Here is a 7,973-nt window from a genome sequence, read left to right as displayed (position 1 = left end):
GTAGAGTTTATAATATACGTGAAAGTAAAATATATGGCAGAAATAGCATAAAGTCGGAAATATACCATGGAGAGGTTTGCTTCCTATAATATGTATGATGAAGTATAAAATTACTTGAAAGTAAATTGTGATAAGTTAGTGACATATACTATAAATCCTAAAACAACCACTAAAATGGCAAAACAAAGTTTTGTTTTCTGTTGGTTTATAGTTCATAAGCCAACAGAAGAGAGAAAAATGTTAAATTAATTTAAAGGAAAGCAAGATAAAGAAAAATAAAAATCAAGAACATATGGGACAAATAGAAATCAAACTGCAAGATGGTATACTTACACCTAACCATATCAATAATCTCATTACACGTAAATGGTCTAAACACTCCAATAAAAAGGCAGAGATTGTTAAAATGGATAAAAAAGCAATCTCTACTATTGCTGCCCACAAAAAACTCACTTTAAATACAAAGACACAAATACATTAAGGCAAGGAAATGGGAAAAGATAAGCTGTGCTACAACTAATCAAAAGAAAGCTGGTGTGGCCATACCAATATTAAACTAGGTAGATTTCAGAACAAAGACTATTATCAGAGATAAAGAATGTAATTTCACATGATAATCAATCAATTGAGAGGACAAATATAACTTAGAATCAGAATATAAGCTGTTGGTTAGATAATAGTATTGTATAGATGTTAACTTTCCTAATTGATAACTGTATAACTATTACATGAGAATTTCCTTATTTTCAGAAATAGTTAATTATGAAGAATAAACAGGCACAATGTAATACAACTTACTACCAAGTGAGAGAGAGAGAAAGCAAATATATCAAAATGTTAACGATGAATAGATCTGCTTAAGAATATTTAGGAAATCATGTACTATTATTACAGCTTTTCTATAAAATTTGCAACCAACACAAAAAAATGTGAAAAAATTATATTCACTTCACTCCCATAATAGTCCTTATTCACAAGAAGTATCCCACTTTCTTTACTTTATATCCCTTCTTAAGTTCTAATATCAAATACTTAATAAATGTTTATTATGAATCTCTCTCCATAAAAATATAAGCTCTCAGGAACAGGAATTGGCTATTTAGTAGAGTGAGGTAATCCTGAATTTCTAGGACTATACCTAGCACTTAGTAGATGGAGGATTAATATTCTTAAATGAGTGAATACATGTTACAGTTGGGTAAAACCAGCTATAGTCAGATGATCTGTGTTCCAATCCTTATTCTTACTGTTACTGGATACAACATGGGCAGGTAACTAAGCTTCTCAGAAGTTAGCTCCTAATGAGTAGTTACCTAAAAGAGAAATAGGGAGTGTGATGTCAGCAAAAATGGGCAGAACTCCAAAAGTCTGCCCTTCCACAAAAGCAATGAATAAAGTGACAAAAACTGAGAATCAACATTTTCAGGATTCTGGAATCGAATCAATATTATACAGCAAAAAAAAAAAATATTATACAGCAAAGCATGGGCATTATTAATCAAGAAAAACACATATGAGTCTCAGTGAAATGTGACATTTTGACCTACCTGGTACCATCTCCCACTCCCCAGCTTGGCAGTGGCCTGAGGAAAACAACTGGTATTCCCAGTATGTACCTGGCATGAGACGGAACAGAATAGATCCTATTCTCAAACAATTGTGGGTTTTGTTTTGACCTGTCTAATGGCTTCTTGAAGAACTGTCTCAAAGAGCTTATTTTATTTCACCTAACTCAGAACTATCCCAGGGTTGAAGCAGCTACCCAGGGAGAATTTGTCAAAAATACTTAATACCAAATGTGTTAGCTGCTGCTTCCTCAGGCAAAGACTAACAGTTGGGGAAACAATAGTCTGACCTAAAAGCCTGGAAAGGAAAGGCTGGAGAATGAGATTCATTGAAGAATAAGGATTTTGGAATGCTGTCACATATTTCTGGGAATCCAGAAGGCTATGCATATACCCAGGGCTGGGTACATGCTCCGAAAAGACCTGAGAAGGTCCTAAGCTCTTGTCTCTGGCTGATCTTTGGGCTCTAAACAAGCAGGAAGTAAAGGATAAGGTAAAACTGTAAAATGTTTGGATAAGTGTTGCATGCATGTCCCAACACACACACACACACACACACACACACTCATACACACACACACACACACACACACACACAGGCCACCCACTAAAACTAGAAGTTTTTAGCTTGTTTTTGTTTTGTTTTAGTTCCAAGTATTTAAAGAAATTTCTGTGAAATCACTAACTGACCATAAATCTAACAGAACAGACTTTAATGATCACACATGAGAAAGGATACAAACTGCACAAAGTTAGTTGAAAACAGTCATGAAACAAACAAGAAGGAAAATGCAAATCAAAACCACAGTGAGATACCACTTCACACCTACTAGGATGGCTATAAACTGTTTTTAAAAATGAAAATAACAAGCATTGATGAGGAGAAACCAGAACCTTCATATATTGCTGTTGGAAATGTAAAAAGGTATAGCCATTGTGGAAAGCCTTTTGGCAGTTCCTCAAAAAGCTAAACATAGAGTTGCCACATGGCTCAAAAATTCCACTTCTAGGTACATATCAAAAAAATTAAAAACAAAAATTCAAATAAAAATGTGTACACATATGTTTACAGCAGAGTTATTATACCCCCAAAGTAGAAACAATCCAAATATCTATCAACATGAATGGATAAACAAAATAAGGTATATTCATGTAGTGGAATATTATTTGGCCTTAAAAAGAATGTTACATGTTGTAGCATGGAGAATCCTTGAAAACATTATATGGGTCAAAGAAGCCAGACACAAAAGATCATAGGTTGTGTGATCCATTTACACGAAATGTGCAGAATAGACAAATCCGTCAAAAGAGAAAACGGATTAGTGCATTGCTCTAGGCTAAAGAAAAGGAAGAATGGGGGATCCCTGGGTGGCGCAGCGGTTTGGCGCCTGCCTTTGGCCCAGGGCGCGATCCTGGAGACCCGGGATCGAATCCCACGTCGGGCTCCCGGTGCATGGAGCCTGCTTCTCCCTCTGCCTGTGTCTCTGCCTCATTCTCTCTCTCTCTCTGTGACTATCACAAATAAATAAAAATAAAAAAAAAAGAAAAGAAAAGGAAGAATGGGGAGTGACTGCTTAGCATGTACGGACTTCTTTTGGGGGTGGGTGTGTGACAAAATGTTCTGGAATTCAATAGTGATAATGGTTGCACAACATTGTGGATGTAGTAAAAGCCACGGAATCGTACATTTTAAAATGGCTAAGATGGTGAACTTTACGTTATGTGCATTTTTAAAAAGGGAATATGGGATGCCCAGATATGATGATGCATTCTGAATTTTCCAGGAGTGAGTCTTTCAAAATAAGTGCCGGGGAAATATTAACAAGTGAGCCTCCTCCAACTAGCCTCTAAGGCATTGCCCCCTTCTCATTGGTCAGGGGCATTCTCATCAGCTCAGCAACCCTCTCCCATTGGCTGGATCCTTGATGAGGAGGCTCTGAGTGAGAGCCCGGCCCTTGCAGCAGGGCAGCGAGGAAGCCAGGGACGATGACCAAGCTCTCTTTAGGGGTCTGGGGAGCTCCATGAGGCTGGTTACGCATTTCTCTTTGGTGAAAGGTCTTTGGTTGGTTGGAAAATTTCAGGAATTGGTGTTAGGAGGGTCTGAATTGCAGCTCTGGCCCTAAATCTTGTGTGTGCCCTGGGCCTTCTGGATGCTGCTTTCCTCCGAGGGAGGATAAAAGTTCCAGGGAGCACAGGCAGCCCGGGACTCCAAGGCCTGGTAAATATAAAGCGAAGGACACTGCCCTGGGAGGCCAGGCCGGGGCTGACCGCTTTCTGGCATGCCCAGGATCGGTCCCCTCCCAGCCCCCCGCACCCCACCGACCCGGGCCGCCCCGCCCCCGCTCCTGTCGGCGCCCCTGACCCGAGCCCGAGCGGCCCGCGGGTTGCGCGCTCTCTGGAGGCGGGGCCGGCCGGGGACGGGGGGGGGGGGCGGCCTCCCACCCGGGGAGGGTCGCGGGGAGGGGGCGATGGGAGCCGAGGCGGTTAATTTGGAGCAGCGCCTGCCTCAGTTTCTCCGTGGTGGCTCTGAGTTGACTTCATAGCTGACACAGCGGCTCAGGCGCAGCCGCCTCCTCCAAGGAAGATCAGAACTGCTTTAGGACGCAGGAAAGCCCCCGCGGCCCCGGCGGTGGAACGGGCGCCCCCTCTCGCTTACCCCAGGTTGGGTGCACGAGTGGCGGCCTCCGTCCCAGGCCACCGCCGGGTCCGGTCCTCCCCCTCCAGGCGCCGCACGGCCGGGCGCTGGGGGCCACGCCGAGCCCCCGCGGAGCCCCTGCCCCTCCCCTTGCCGCGGGCTCACCCTCGCATTTCCGCGCCCCTTTCTCCCGCTACCTGTGGTTTTATCTCCTGTGGAAGGATGCCATTCCCCCTCCCGAGGGACCTCCGCCTGCAGGTGGCGGGGAGAGCTCGGCCTCGGAGGAGCGGACGAGCCTGGGGGGATGTTGCTCCTCCTCCGTTCCTCCCTTCTCGCCTCCCGTCCCACGGCCGGGGAGGGGGCTTGGGCTGGTGGTCTATGGATGCAACGGAATAGTGCTCAGCCGTGAGAAACACGAACACCCACCGTTTGCTTCGACGTGGGTGGAACTGGGGGGTATGCTGAGTGAGGTCAGTCGGCGAAGGACATCATTATATGGTCTCGTTCATTTGGGGAATATAAAAATAGTGAAAGGGAATAAAGGGGAAAGGAGAGAAAATGAGTGGGAAATATCAGAGAGGGAGACAGAACAGGAGAGACTCCTAACTCTGGGAAACGAACAAGGGGTGGTGGGAAGGGAGGTGGGCGGGGGGTTGGGGTGACTGGGTGACCCGCACTGAGTGGGGCACTTGACGGGTTGAGCACTGGGTGATATGCTATATGTTGGCAAATTGAACCCCCCCCAAAAAAGAAAAAGAAAAAAAATTAAGAAGAAACAACAGCTTTAGGCAAGGATGTGAAGTAAGGGGGACACTTTTATACTGTTGGTGAGAATGCAAACTGGTGCAGCCACTCTCAAAACCTGCATGAAATTTCCTTAATAAAAGTTAAAAATAGAACTATCCTTAGATCCAGGAATTGCACATACTAGGTATTTACCCAAAAAATCGAAATACTCATCTTGAAGGAATGTTTATAGCAGAATTAGCCACAATAGCCAAACTATAGAAAAAAAGTCTAGATGGCTAAAGAAGTGGTATACACACACACACACACACACACACACGCACACAATGGTGAGATATAGATAGATAGATAGATAGATAGATAGATAGATAAATAGATAGACATAGATATAGATAGATATGAATATCTTGCTATTTGCAGCAATGTGAATGGAACTAGAGTTTTGTGCTAATCAAAATAAGTCAGTCAGAGAAAAATAAATACCATATTATTTCATTCATACTTGGAATTTAAGGGGTAGGGTAGAAATCGTAGGGTAGAAAAAGATAGAGGCGAACCAAGAAACAGACTCTTAACTACAGAGAACTGATGTTTACCAAAGGGGAGGTGGGTGGGGGATGGGTAAATAGTTGATGGGAATTAAAAAAAAAAAAACAAAAACTGCAGACCTGGAAGCAGGAAATCTCCTCTGCAGGGCTAGGGGCTCCCTTCCTGGATGGGGGGGAAGGGGGAGGGACACTAACCCCTTCAGGTGTCCTCCCACCTGAAACGTGACACAATAGTAAGGCCTGGGTTAGAAGCTCGGTGAGAATGGGGGTGAAGTGAATGTCTTTTGAAAACAAGTGTGCTGCACATTGCTTGTGGTCCTAACTTGTGGCTCTAACTTGGTCGGTTTTGCCCCCACTTTGCCTCCACTTCCGTGTATCAAGTTTGCCATGATTTCCTTTTACTTTCACAGGACTGGTCGCTGCCTGGGATCATCAGTCAAGCCATAACCAAGAGTGTGGAGGCTGTCGTTCTGCGAAAACAGTCATCTTCTAGGAACTAGGAACCCACCCTTCTGGAGTCCCCATCCCAGCTGGACCTTCTCCACTCCTCCTTTCCCAGCCTTTACTGAAGTTTTAGCTATCTGGGAAAAGATCTGTTAGTAGGACCTGGGGCTTTTGTTCCTTGCACCACCCACTCACTGTGGGCTTTTGTATCAGTGCAGAGGATGGGTCCTTTCCCCTTATCTTTTCCCCCATTTGAGCTCAGCTCAGACCCAAAGGCTCTTCCATTTACCATCAACATGGAAACTTGGCTCTTCATGTGGGTGTATTCACCCTCTTTTGTGCATTATCTTGTTCCTCAAAACTGCCCTTCCAGGAAGGAGGCCTGTGTAGTCAAGGGACCGGCCAGTCACACCCGGAGGTGACTGAGCCTCTCATATCTCAGGTCGGGTAGACCAATTTAATAAAGGCTTATGTACTTGACTGCTGGGACCTGTGATTGGTGTGCCAAGTCAGAAGATTTGGATGGTCCTTTTTTTTTTTTTTTTTCATCCAAACCCACAGTGTCTGTGCCACAGAAAAAGGGGCAATGAGAAGAGGTGGGGGAGGGCTGTTATAAGGGGTATCCCTGGCTCTCCCTCCTCCCTCTTTGAAAAATGCTCCTCATTATCTCAGGAAGGGATCTGACTCCAATGGGTTTGCTAGACACTTGGCAGGGTTTTCTCTGAGCATCTGCATTGTGATAGGTAAGAACCAAAGGAACAAATTTATCCATCGGAATGTCAGATCACTAGGAAGGATGTAAAAGGGGGTAAATAGTGATTCATATTGAGGTCCTGGAATTTTATTAGTTACTATTTTTATAACTTTGTTCTCTTAGTCCTTGATTAAGGATAAAGGGAGAATAAGGAACACCTCATTGGCGGGAGGGAATCGATCAAAGAGTACAGGGATCCTGTCAATGGGCCTATGCTGTGCACCTGGCAGGTGGCGGGCAACTTTTCTGGATCTCACAGTTGGTAGTGAAAGTCCTTGCAGAAAACAAAGCATTCACTTGCTGGGGCTTCAGAGGTTGCCCAGGACCCTGCCCCCTCTTCCTTTCTTGTTTTGCCCCTGTGCCATGGAGACCGGAGCTGATTTGGTAAGAGAGCAGATCTCCCTTTTACTTCCCACCTTGGGGCCCTTGCTCTGTGTTTTTCTACTTCATCGATGACCACAGAATATTCTGGGAGTTTTCTGTAATGACTCTGGGGTCTCCTAAGGAGTAGGAATGGTGGAGTCTATACAAAGCTAGAGCTACAATCATTAAGCAGGGAGCTCATTGGAGCACAGGGAATGAATTCACATTTTCTCTTTATAAGGGACTTATAAATTAAAAGTATGGAATCATTTGTAATCAGAATAATACTGCCTGGCAGGGATATTGATGAGCAGAGGAGGGCTTGTTTGGAGACCTCTGATCTTTCCAGCCCTGAGACTCTGGGCCTAATACCCATATAATAATCATCAGTGTTCTATAATTTATAACAGTGTTATCATTGATCCATGTTGTTAATCATTGTGAATTGGTGACTTCTCAAATGCTATGGGTTATTTGTGTAGCTATGTAGAGCTCTGTGATTCATAAATACGGCAATGCTTGGAGGTAGAGGGATACCATGGCCATTTTACAGATGAGGATACTGAAATCAGGAAAAAGATTCAACTCCCTTGAAGGAGGGAGTCTGCAATGCACATGCCCTCTTGGGCCTGCTGGCTTACTATCTACAACTCCACATTTTAGAAAACAAAACCAAAAAAGCAAATAGGACCTTGGAGCTTGTTTAATCCTCAGTTTGTGAGGACATTTAAGGACCTTTGGGGCAGCCTTCAATTTCTCACCTTACAGGCACTAGGACAGGGTGCAGAGAAGCCAATAAATATTTAGTCAATAGATTTCCCCATGTCTTCCATTTTTTAATGTTATATTTCCTCTTTTAACTCTCATCGCTCGCATGTTCTGATTCCTTCCAGATAATTCATTGAGACTCTAATGTC

At 43.9% G+C, this 7,973-nt stretch overlaps 1 long non-coding RNA gene across 1 annotated transcript; it reads left to right on the top strand.

Moving 5' to 3' along the window:
* Positions 1–3,494: 3,494 nt before the first annotated feature.
* On the top strand, positions 3,495–6,419 carry LOC140637067 (uncharacterized). Its single transcript, XR_012034304.1, has 2 exons — positions 3,495–3,783; positions 5,906–6,419. It is a non-coding gene; the product is annotated as an uncharacterized lncRNA (long non-coding RNA).
* The last annotated feature ends 1,554 nt before the right edge of the window (positions 6,420–7,973 follow it).

This window comes from Canis lupus, chromosome 7, assembly GCF_048164855.1.
Source record: "Canis lupus baileyi chromosome 7, mCanLup2.hap1, whole genome shotgun sequence".
NCBI classification, from domain to species: Eukaryota; Metazoa; Chordata; class Mammalia; order Carnivora; family Canidae; genus Canis; species Canis lupus.
This window is presented reverse-complemented; position numbering and strand designations above follow the sequence as displayed.